The sequence below is a fragment of the Procambarus clarkii genome, chromosome 4 (assembly GCF_040958095.1).
Source record: "Procambarus clarkii isolate CNS0578487 chromosome 4, FALCON_Pclarkii_2.0, whole genome shotgun sequence".
Classification (NCBI taxonomy): domain Eukaryota; kingdom Metazoa; phylum Arthropoda; class Malacostraca; order Decapoda; family Cambaridae; genus Procambarus; species Procambarus clarkii.
Genome location: NC_091153.1, coordinates 25,389,498 through 25,399,362, shown reverse-complemented (window position 1 = coordinate 25,399,362; position 9,865 = coordinate 25,389,498).

The window sequence follows — 9,865 nt, the reverse complement described above, 5'->3', positions numbered from 1 at the left end:
GCACCCCCAATACCATGAGACTCTATCTTTTTAATCAGTCTTTCATGTGGCACTGTATCAAAAGCTTTGCTAAAGTCAAGGTATACAACATCGCAATCCTTACCACTATCAACTGCCTCAACAATGCTAGAATAAAAAGATAACAAATTTGTTAAACATGAACAGCCATTTATAAAACCATGTTGCGACTCAATTATTAATTTATGTTTTTCAAGATGAAGACGAATTTTATTTGCTATTATAGATTCGAGTAACTTTCCCACAATAGACGTTAGGCTAATTGGTCGATAGTTAGACGCAAGTGATCTATCTCCTTTCTTAAAAACTGGTATCACATTAGCAACTTTCCAAAACTCTGGCACTCTGCCTGACTCTATTGATTTATTAAATATGGTTGACAGTGGGTCACAAAGCTCCTCTTTGCATTCTTTAAGCACCCTGGCAAACACTTCATCCGGCCCTGGGGATTTGTTTGGTTTGAGTTTTACTATTTGTTTAAGAACATCCTCCCTGGTAACTGCTAAACTCGTCAACCTGTCCTCGTCCCCACCCACATAGACTTGTTCGGCTGAAGGCATATTGTTAAGTTCCTCTTTAGTAAATACAGATACAAAATATTTATTAAAAATACTACTCATCTCTTCATCACTATCTGTTATTTGACCTGTCTCAGTTTTTAATGGACCTATCCTTTCCCTAGTCTTAGTACGATATAACTGAAAAAACCCTTTAGGATTTGTCTTTGCTTGCCCTGCTATGCGAACTTCATAGTTTCTTTTTGCTTTCCTTATCTCTTTTTTAACATTTCTAACCATTTGTACGAAATCCTGTTCTAAAGTGACCTCCCCATTTTTAATCCTTTTGTTCCAAGCTCTCTTTTTACCTATAAGGTTCTTCAAATTCTTTGTTATCCACTTTGGGCCATTAGTATTCGATCTATTCAATTTGTATGGTATACTACGTTCCTGTGCTTTGTTTAGAATATTCTTAAATAAGTTATATATTGAATCCACATCGAAATCCCCATTTACGTCACCTATCGCAGGGTTCATGTCTCGCTCCAAGACCGGCCCCCACCCCATACCCAAGACTTTCCAATCAATTTGACCCAAAGAATTTCTTAGGCTATTAAAATCAGCTTTTCGAAAATCTGGCACTTTAACAGAATTTTCTCCTATAGGTCTATTCCATTCTATGCTAAATCTGATTTCTTTGTGATCACTGTTCCCTAGCTCACTCCCTATTTCGATGTCATTAATTTGTGTTTCCCTGTTGGTTAACACTAAATCTAAAATATTATTTTCCCGTGTTGGTTCCTTAATGTGTTGCGTAAGAAAGCAATCGTCAATTAATTCTAGAAAATCTTCTGCTTCACTATTCCCTGTTTTGTTCAACCAGTTTATTCCACTAAAATTAAAGTCCCCCATGACGTAAATACTGTTAGATCTAGATGCTCTAGATATTTCATCCCATAGATGCTTTGCTTCCATTCTGTCTAAATTTGGTGACCTATATATAACTCCTATTATAATATTATTTGCTTTTTCGTATAGTTCTATCCAAATAGTTTCTGAGTGTGGCTCAGTTTTGATTCCCTCTTTGAGACTACATTTCAAATTGTCCCTAACATATATGGCTACTTCTCCTCCTCGTCTAATATATCTATCTGTGTGAAATAGTTTAAATCCATTTATTTGATATTCAGCTAATAGTTCTCTATTTTCTACATTCATCCACGTTTCGGTAAGTGCAATAATATCTATTTTTTCAGTGCAGACAAGAGCATTTAATTCGTTAATTTTATTTCTTAGACTTCTACTGTTAGTGTAATATACCCTAAGTGAATTGTTATTTTGAGGCCCTTCTCTTTCCCTGATCATTTTGCCAATTCCTTTCTCCCACAAAAACATACTTTTATTATCTCCTTCCTCCAAATCAATTCCCATACCTCTATCTACTAACAGTTTAAATCCAAACAAACACCTGTAACCACTTCTTCCAACGAGTTCGCAACAGCAACAAAACCAGCTCTCGATAGATGCACCCCATCACGAGCATACATTTCATTTCTTCCATAGAAGTGTTCCCAGTTGTCTATGAAAGATATTGCATTTGATTTGCAATATCTTTCCAGCCGGCAATTGACACCAAGTGCCCTTGACATCCATTCATTTCCCACTCCCTTTCTTGGAAGAATGCCACATATGATCGGGATTCCTCCCTTGATCCTAACTAATTCAATGGCTGTCCTGAATCTCTGTATTAGTTCCTCACTCCTAACTCGTCCAACATCATTACCCCCTGCACTAATACAAATAATGGGTTTGTTCCCATTTCCTGTCATAATATCATTCATGTTTCCAACAATATCACCAATTCCAGCTCCCGGGTAGCAAACCCTTAATCTGTTCCCCCTATCTCTGGCACAAAACGTTCTGTCTAAATACCTCACCTGGGAATCTCCCACAACCAAAATTCGCTTCGATTCTCCCTTTTCCTTTCAAGCAGTTTGAGGGACCTGCGCTTTAATGCTCCTCGTTACATTGTCTTTGCCATCTCGTTGAACAACAGGTTCAACACAGCACTCGTCAAAGCTTTGTTAATCTTTCTTCATATGAAAGATTTCTAATTTGGGGAATTAACTTAATCATCCTACGTTGGACACGTTGAAGTGAATTTATATCCATTCTATAATACAGCGACCAAAACTGAACTGCATAATCTAAATGGGGCTTAACCAGAGCAAGATATAGCTTAAGAACCACACCGGGAGTCTTGTTACTAACGCTTCGATTAATAAATCCCAGTGTCCTATTCGCCTTATTACGAACATTCATGCATTGATCCTTTTGTTTTAAATTCTTACTAATCATAACTTCCAGATCCCTTTCGCAATCTCAACACCATCTAGCTAGTATCTTGTAACTCTATCATCATTACCTAGCCTCAGAACTTTACATTTATCAACATTAAACTGCATTTGCCAATCCTTTGACCATTTCAAGATACGTGCTAGATGGTGTTGAGATTGCGAAGTCGGATTGCGAAAGGGATCTTGGAGTTATGATTAGTAAGAATTTTAAACAAAAAGATCAATGCATGAATGTTCGTAATAAGGCAAATAGGACACTGGGATTTATTAATCAAAGCGTTAGTAACAAGACACCTGGTGTGGTTCTCAAGCTATATCTTGCTCTAGTTAGGCCCCATTTAGATTATGCAGTTCAGTTTTGGTCGCCATATTATAGAATGGATATAAATTCACTTGAACGTGTCCAGCGTAGGATGACTAAGTTAATTCCCCAAATTAGAAATCTTTCATATGAAGAAAGATTAACAAAGCTTAAGTTGCATTCACTGGAAAGGCAAAGAGTTAGGGGTGACATGATAGAGGGTTTCAAGTGGATGAATGGAAATAACAGGGGGGATATTAATAGGGTATTAAAAGTATCAACACAAGACAGAACACGAAACAATGGGTATAAATTGGATAAGTTTAGATATAAGAACATAAGAACAAAGGTAACTGCAGAAGGCCTATTGGCCCATACGAGGCAGCTCCTATTCTATAACCACCCAATCCCATTCATATACTTGTCCAACCCGTGCTTGAAACAATCGAGGGACCCCACCTCCACAATGTTACGCGGCAATTGGTTCCACAAATCAACAACCCTGTTACTGAACCAGTATTTACCCAAGTCTTTCCTAAATCTAAACTTATCCAATTTATACCCATTGTTTCGTGTTCTGTCCTGTGTTGATACTTTTAATACCCTATTAATATCCCCCCGGTTATGTCCATTCATCCACTTGTAAACCTCTATCATGTCACCCCTAACTCTTCGCCTTTCCAGTGAATGCAACTTAAGCTTTGTTAATCTTTCTTCATATGAAAGATTTCTAATTTGGGGAATTAACTTAGTCATCCTACACTGGACACGTTCAAGTGAATTTATATCCATTCTATAATATGGCGACCAAAACTGAACTGCATAATCTAAATGGGGCCTAACTAGAGCAAGATATAGCTTGAGAACCACACCAGGTGTCTTGTTACTAACGCTGCGATTAATAAATCCAAGTGTCCGATTTGCCTTATTACGAACATTTATGCATTGATCCTTTTGTTTTAAATTCTTACTAATCATAACTCCCAGATCCCTTTCGCAATCACAACACCATCTAGCTCGTATCTTGTAACTCTATCATCATTACCTAACCTCAGAACTTTACATTTATCAGCATTAAACTGCATCTGCCAATCCTTTGACCATTTCAAAACCCTATCTAGATCAACTTGAAGTGATAGTGAGTCCTCCTCCGAATTAATTTCCCTACCGATTTTCGTATCATCGGCAAATTTGCAAATGTTGCTACTCAAACCTGAATCTAAATCATTTATATATATTATAAACAACAGAGGTCCCAGGACAGAGCCTTGAGGCACTCCACTTACAACATTTTCCCACTCTGACTTGATTCCATTTATACTAACTCTCTGTTTCCTTTGGTATAGCCATGCCCTAATCCAGCTTAATATAGCACCCCCAATACCATGAGACTCTATCTTTTTAATCAGTCTTTCATGTGGCACTGTATCAAAAGCTTTGCTAAAGTCAAGGTATACAACATCGCAATCCTTACCACTATCAACTGCCTCAACAATGCTAGAATAAAAAGATAACAAATTTGTTAAACATGAACAGCCATTTATAAAACCATGTTGCGACTCAATTATTAATTTATGTTTTTCAAGATGAAGACGAATTTTATTTGCTATTATAGATTCGAGTAACTTTCCCACAATAGACGTTAGGCTAATTGGTCGATAGTTAGACGCAAGTGATCTATCTCCTTTCTTAAAAACTGGTATCACATTAGCAACTTTCCAAAACTCTGGCACTCTGCCTGACTCTATTGATTTATTAAATATGGTTGACAGTGGGTCACAAAGCTCCTCTTTGCATTCTTTAAGCACCCTGGCAAACACTTCATCCGGCCCTGGGGATTTGTTTGGTTTGAGTTTTACTATTTGTTTAAGAACATCCTCCCTGGTAACTGCTAAACTCGTCAACCTGTCCTCGTCCCCACCCACATAGACTTGTTCGGCTGAAGGCATATTGTTAAGTTCCTCTTTAGTAAATACAGATACAAAATATTTATTAAAAATACTACTCATCTCTTCATCACTATCTGTTATTTGACCTGTCTCAGTTTTTAATGGACCTATCCTTTCCCTAGTCTTAGTACGATATAACTGAAAAAACCCTTTAGGATTTGTCTTTGCTTGCCCTGCTATGCGAACTTCATAGTTTCTTTTTGCTTTCCTTATCTCTTTTTTAACATTTCTAACCAGTTGTACGAATTCCTGTTCTAAAGTGACCTCCCCATTTTTAATCCTTTTGTACCAAGCTCTCTTTTTACCTATAAGGTTCTTCAAATTCTTTGTTATCCACTTTGGATATAGGAAAGACTTGGGTAAATACTGGTTCAGTATCAGGGTTGTGTATTTGTGGAACCAATTGCCGCGTAACGTGGTGGAGGTGGGGTCCCTCGATTGTTTCAAGCGCGGGTTGGACAAGTATATGAGTGGGATTGGGTGGTTATAAATAGGAGCTGCCTCGTATGGGCCAATAGGCCTTCTGCAGTTACCTTTGTTCCTATGTTCTTAACTCTTTGGAATGCCAGTCACGTGGTCATGAGGCGTTACTGCTCTTGCATCCATATTTTTAATTAAAGTGACTGACAACCTAGTAGTCATGAATACCGAGGTGCAGCTGGTTTATCAACCAAGTGGTCAGGAATACATACTAAAAACAGGTTGTTTGATACCTAAGTGGCCATGAATACTTTGAGCTGCTTGTCTGACATACCAATTTGTCATGAATACTTTGGAGCTGCTTCTCTAACAATTAATACGGTGGAGCTGCTTGTCTGACATTAAAGTGGTCATGTATACTGTGGAGCTGCTTGTCTGACATTAAGGTGGTCATGTATACTGTGGAGCTGCTTGTCTAACATTAAGGTGGTCATGTATACTGTGGAGCTGCTTGTCTGACATCCAAGTGGTCATGTTTACAACTAGGTGAGTACAACTAGGTGAATACACACACACACACACACACTCAACCTTTACTTATTTTATATATCCACTTTCTTTTTTTTCAATAATTTATAGAGAACTCTTTTACAACATCTAGTCTTTACCAGTTTCTTTTTAAATTTAACATCTAATCAAAGGCATATGTTTTCTTCAGTTCATTTATGTTTACTAATCTGTGTTTCATATACATTTTGCCTCATTTTCAATATATAAGTGATATATATGGTGTTTATGCATTTCAAGAGCTAATTGTTTAAGATGTGTTTATCGGTTTCAAGGGTATTTGTTTAAGAAGTGATATTTTAGCATTATCAAGGAATATGTGTTATATATGGTTATTTACTCATTTTAATGGATAATTGAACAAATAGGAGTTTATGCATTTCAAGGAGGTATTGTTTAAGAAAGGAGCTTAGGCATTTCAAGATATTTTTGTCAAAGATTGAGTACTGAAGCATTATCGCGTAAAATTTTGTTAATAAAGATTTTACTCGATTCAGGGGTTAACTTCTTTGTTATGCATTTCATGGGGTGTTTGTTAAAGATGTGATGTTTATGCATGTGTTGGGCATATTCGTTGAATATAATATCCATAACCTAACCATTCAGATATCTTTTTAAGTAAACTCATGCATTTTTCTCCTGTGAATGTTGAGTTAAATATTTGATTGAGGTTCACCTTCTCTTTCAACTTTCCATTTTCTCTCTTAATCTAATTTACCCTTGTACATATCCTTATGAATAGGTGACAAACACAAGACAGAACACGAAACAATGGGTATAAATTCGGTATAATGTATCTGGAAGTAACTGCAGAAGGCCTATTGGCCCATACCTCCTCTTGTTGCTTCTATGTTGGTTCGGGGTCTTGAAGTGGGTAGAATATAGTTGTGCATAATAGGCTATCGATTGCTGGTGTTGACGTTTTGATGTGTAGTGCCTCGCTGATGTCGAGCCTCCTGCTATCGTTGTATCTATCGATGATTTCTTTGTTGTTTGTTAAGATTTCTCTGGTGATTGTCTGGTTGTGAGAAGAGATTATATGTTCCTTCATGGAGCCCTGTTGTTTATGCATTGTTAATCGTCTAGAAAGGGACGTTGTTGTCTTGTCTATATACTGAGTTCTTTGGGGCCTACAGTCCCCAAGTGGGCATTTGAAGGCATAGACGACGTTGGTTTCCTTTAAGGCGTTCTGTTTGGTGTCTGTTCCTGTAATATAAACAATAAGAAGTAATAACCAGTCTTAATTATCTGACAAAATAACTTTTAGAATTCTAGCTGTTATTGCGTGGTGCAATATTTTCCTATAACAGCCTGCAGAAATTGTTTATCATAACACCAACAATAACAGCCTTCCATAATAACTCGCATAATAACTAAAAACATCATTTTTTTATTAATAATAGAGGAATAATGTTTTCCGTGTGAGATATTATGAGCCAAAATTCGAATCTGGCATCGTGTTCGATATCCTTTAATCTACTTGATAATTAACTTCTTATGTTAGTAAATTATATTAATATTTTGAAAACATAAAAAGGAAGCGTAACTACATTGATGAGGGCTGGAACTGACGACCGTCCGGCCACCGGCGGCAGACCCCACTCTCAGGACGTGACTCTTCCTAATTAGTCAAGACTCACCAAGTATTATATAGACCTTCACCTCAAGTGACCCCGAGAGACCATGTATAAGCGTTAATTTCCAGTGACACCAAGAACATTCATCTGAAGGAAGTGATAACCTTACAGGAGTGAAAACTGCCCTCATGGTACTTAACAGAGAACTCTTAATACAACACTCCTTTTATGGTAGGAATGAAAGCGATCACTCGTGACACGACTGTTTTGACCTCTGGGTCATCAGAGGTCACCCGTGTGTGTGTGTTTACTTATATTACCGTTAATAACCATTTGAACGATTTACTCTTTTATTAAGAAATCAGTCATTAACACTGTTGTAGATATCACGTGATGACGTGAACAGTGAAGCAAATTGTCAGGAAGCCACGTTGTTTTACTGCGTGGCTACGCAGCGACGTAGTCTTACATCCACAATGTTACGTATTTTTGTAATTAGCATTTCTAACAACCAAGTGGTCATATGTACCGTGGAGCTGTTTGTCTGATAATCAAGTGGACGAGAATACTGTGGAGCTGTTTGTCTGACATCCAAGTTGCCATGCATTCTTTGGAGGTGCTTTTCTGACAACCAAGTGATCATGAACACTGTTGAGCTGCTTATCTGTCAACCAAGTGGTGATGAATACTGTGGAACTGCTTGTCTGACAACCAAGTAGTCATGAATACTGTGCAGCTGCTTGTCTGACAACCAAGTGGTCATGTATACAGTGGAGGTGCTTGTCTGACAACCACAGAACCATGTTTTTGTTCTCACTATAATGCACTCGCCTTCTTGTGATTGTGGGGATTGAACTTCTGCTCTTTGGGCTCGCATCTCTACTGTCAGTCAACTGGAAAACAGGTTCCTTAGCCTATTATGCTCTATAATATATAAATTTCAAACAGTGTACGTAATCGGCCTCCATCACATCACTTCCTAATTAATTCCATTTTTTATTAATCAACCAAAGTTACCCGGCATAATAATTCCATGAAAGTAAATTCACCTCTTTATATATAAAATATATTTACTACAATAACCCTCCCATAAAATTCACCTCAATAACACTCAAAATAATCGACCATAATAACTATAAATTTCAATCAACCACAGAAACCCAACTTAGTACTTCGCTGTTAGTAGTAGGGGGTAAGAGCCACAGAGGATTTTTTTTTTCTGGGGGAAAAAATCCCCTGTGGATCTTGGGGGTTTTCAGGTAAATTTAGAAAATCCCCTGTGGATCTTAGGGGGTTTCAGGTGAATTTGGGCGGTCACAGATTTGGGATTAAGGATTTCTTATGAGTGAGTAATTTCTGAGATTTTAGAAGTGTGTTAAAGTTCTTATGATGTAAAATAATGTCATACGAGTTTGATAAAGTTCTTATGAGTGAGTAATTTCTGAGATTTTAGAAGTTTGTTAAAGTTCTTATCATGAAATAATGTCATACGACTTTTGTTAAAAGTTCTTATTTGTTTCTTACTTAGAAACTAGTATATTGCCATATATCTGAATCATTTCACTGCCCCCTCCCCCCACCCCTTCATCTCCTGCTCGTACATCACACCCCTCCCTCCCCCCTTACCTCGCAATCTGTCGCCTCACCTGTGTTCACTTTAGACCGTCAGCCAGACGCGGCCTTCAGGTTACCTCTTATCTTATCTTATCTTCTCCATAATATCTGGACCGCCCCTCTCTCTCTCTCTCTCTCTCCTCTTCATATTATTCTCTCTTCCTATTTTTCTGACATCGTAATGTTTTATTCCTTTTTTCATTAACCAGTCAGTTTTACACAAATCAACCGAAGCATCTCAATGTAACCTTTATTACTGAAACTGCCTCCGAGACTATCTAAGCTGGCACCAGCTACCTGCTCCAGGCTATCTGCCCGAGGCAATCATCACCTGATTACCTGCCCAGTCATTGTCAGCGTTTGCCACCGTAATAATTTATATATATATACATTAGGCGTTAATAAAACATATTTATTTATTTATAATTTATTTAGTCATCTAATTCTTAGTTTACTCAATGTATAATAAAAGAGTTTATTCCCAGTATTCGCCAATCATTCTCGCTATGAATAAAACAGCCAAACGCTCACTCAGGGGCTCACTATCGTTATTACGCTCATTCAG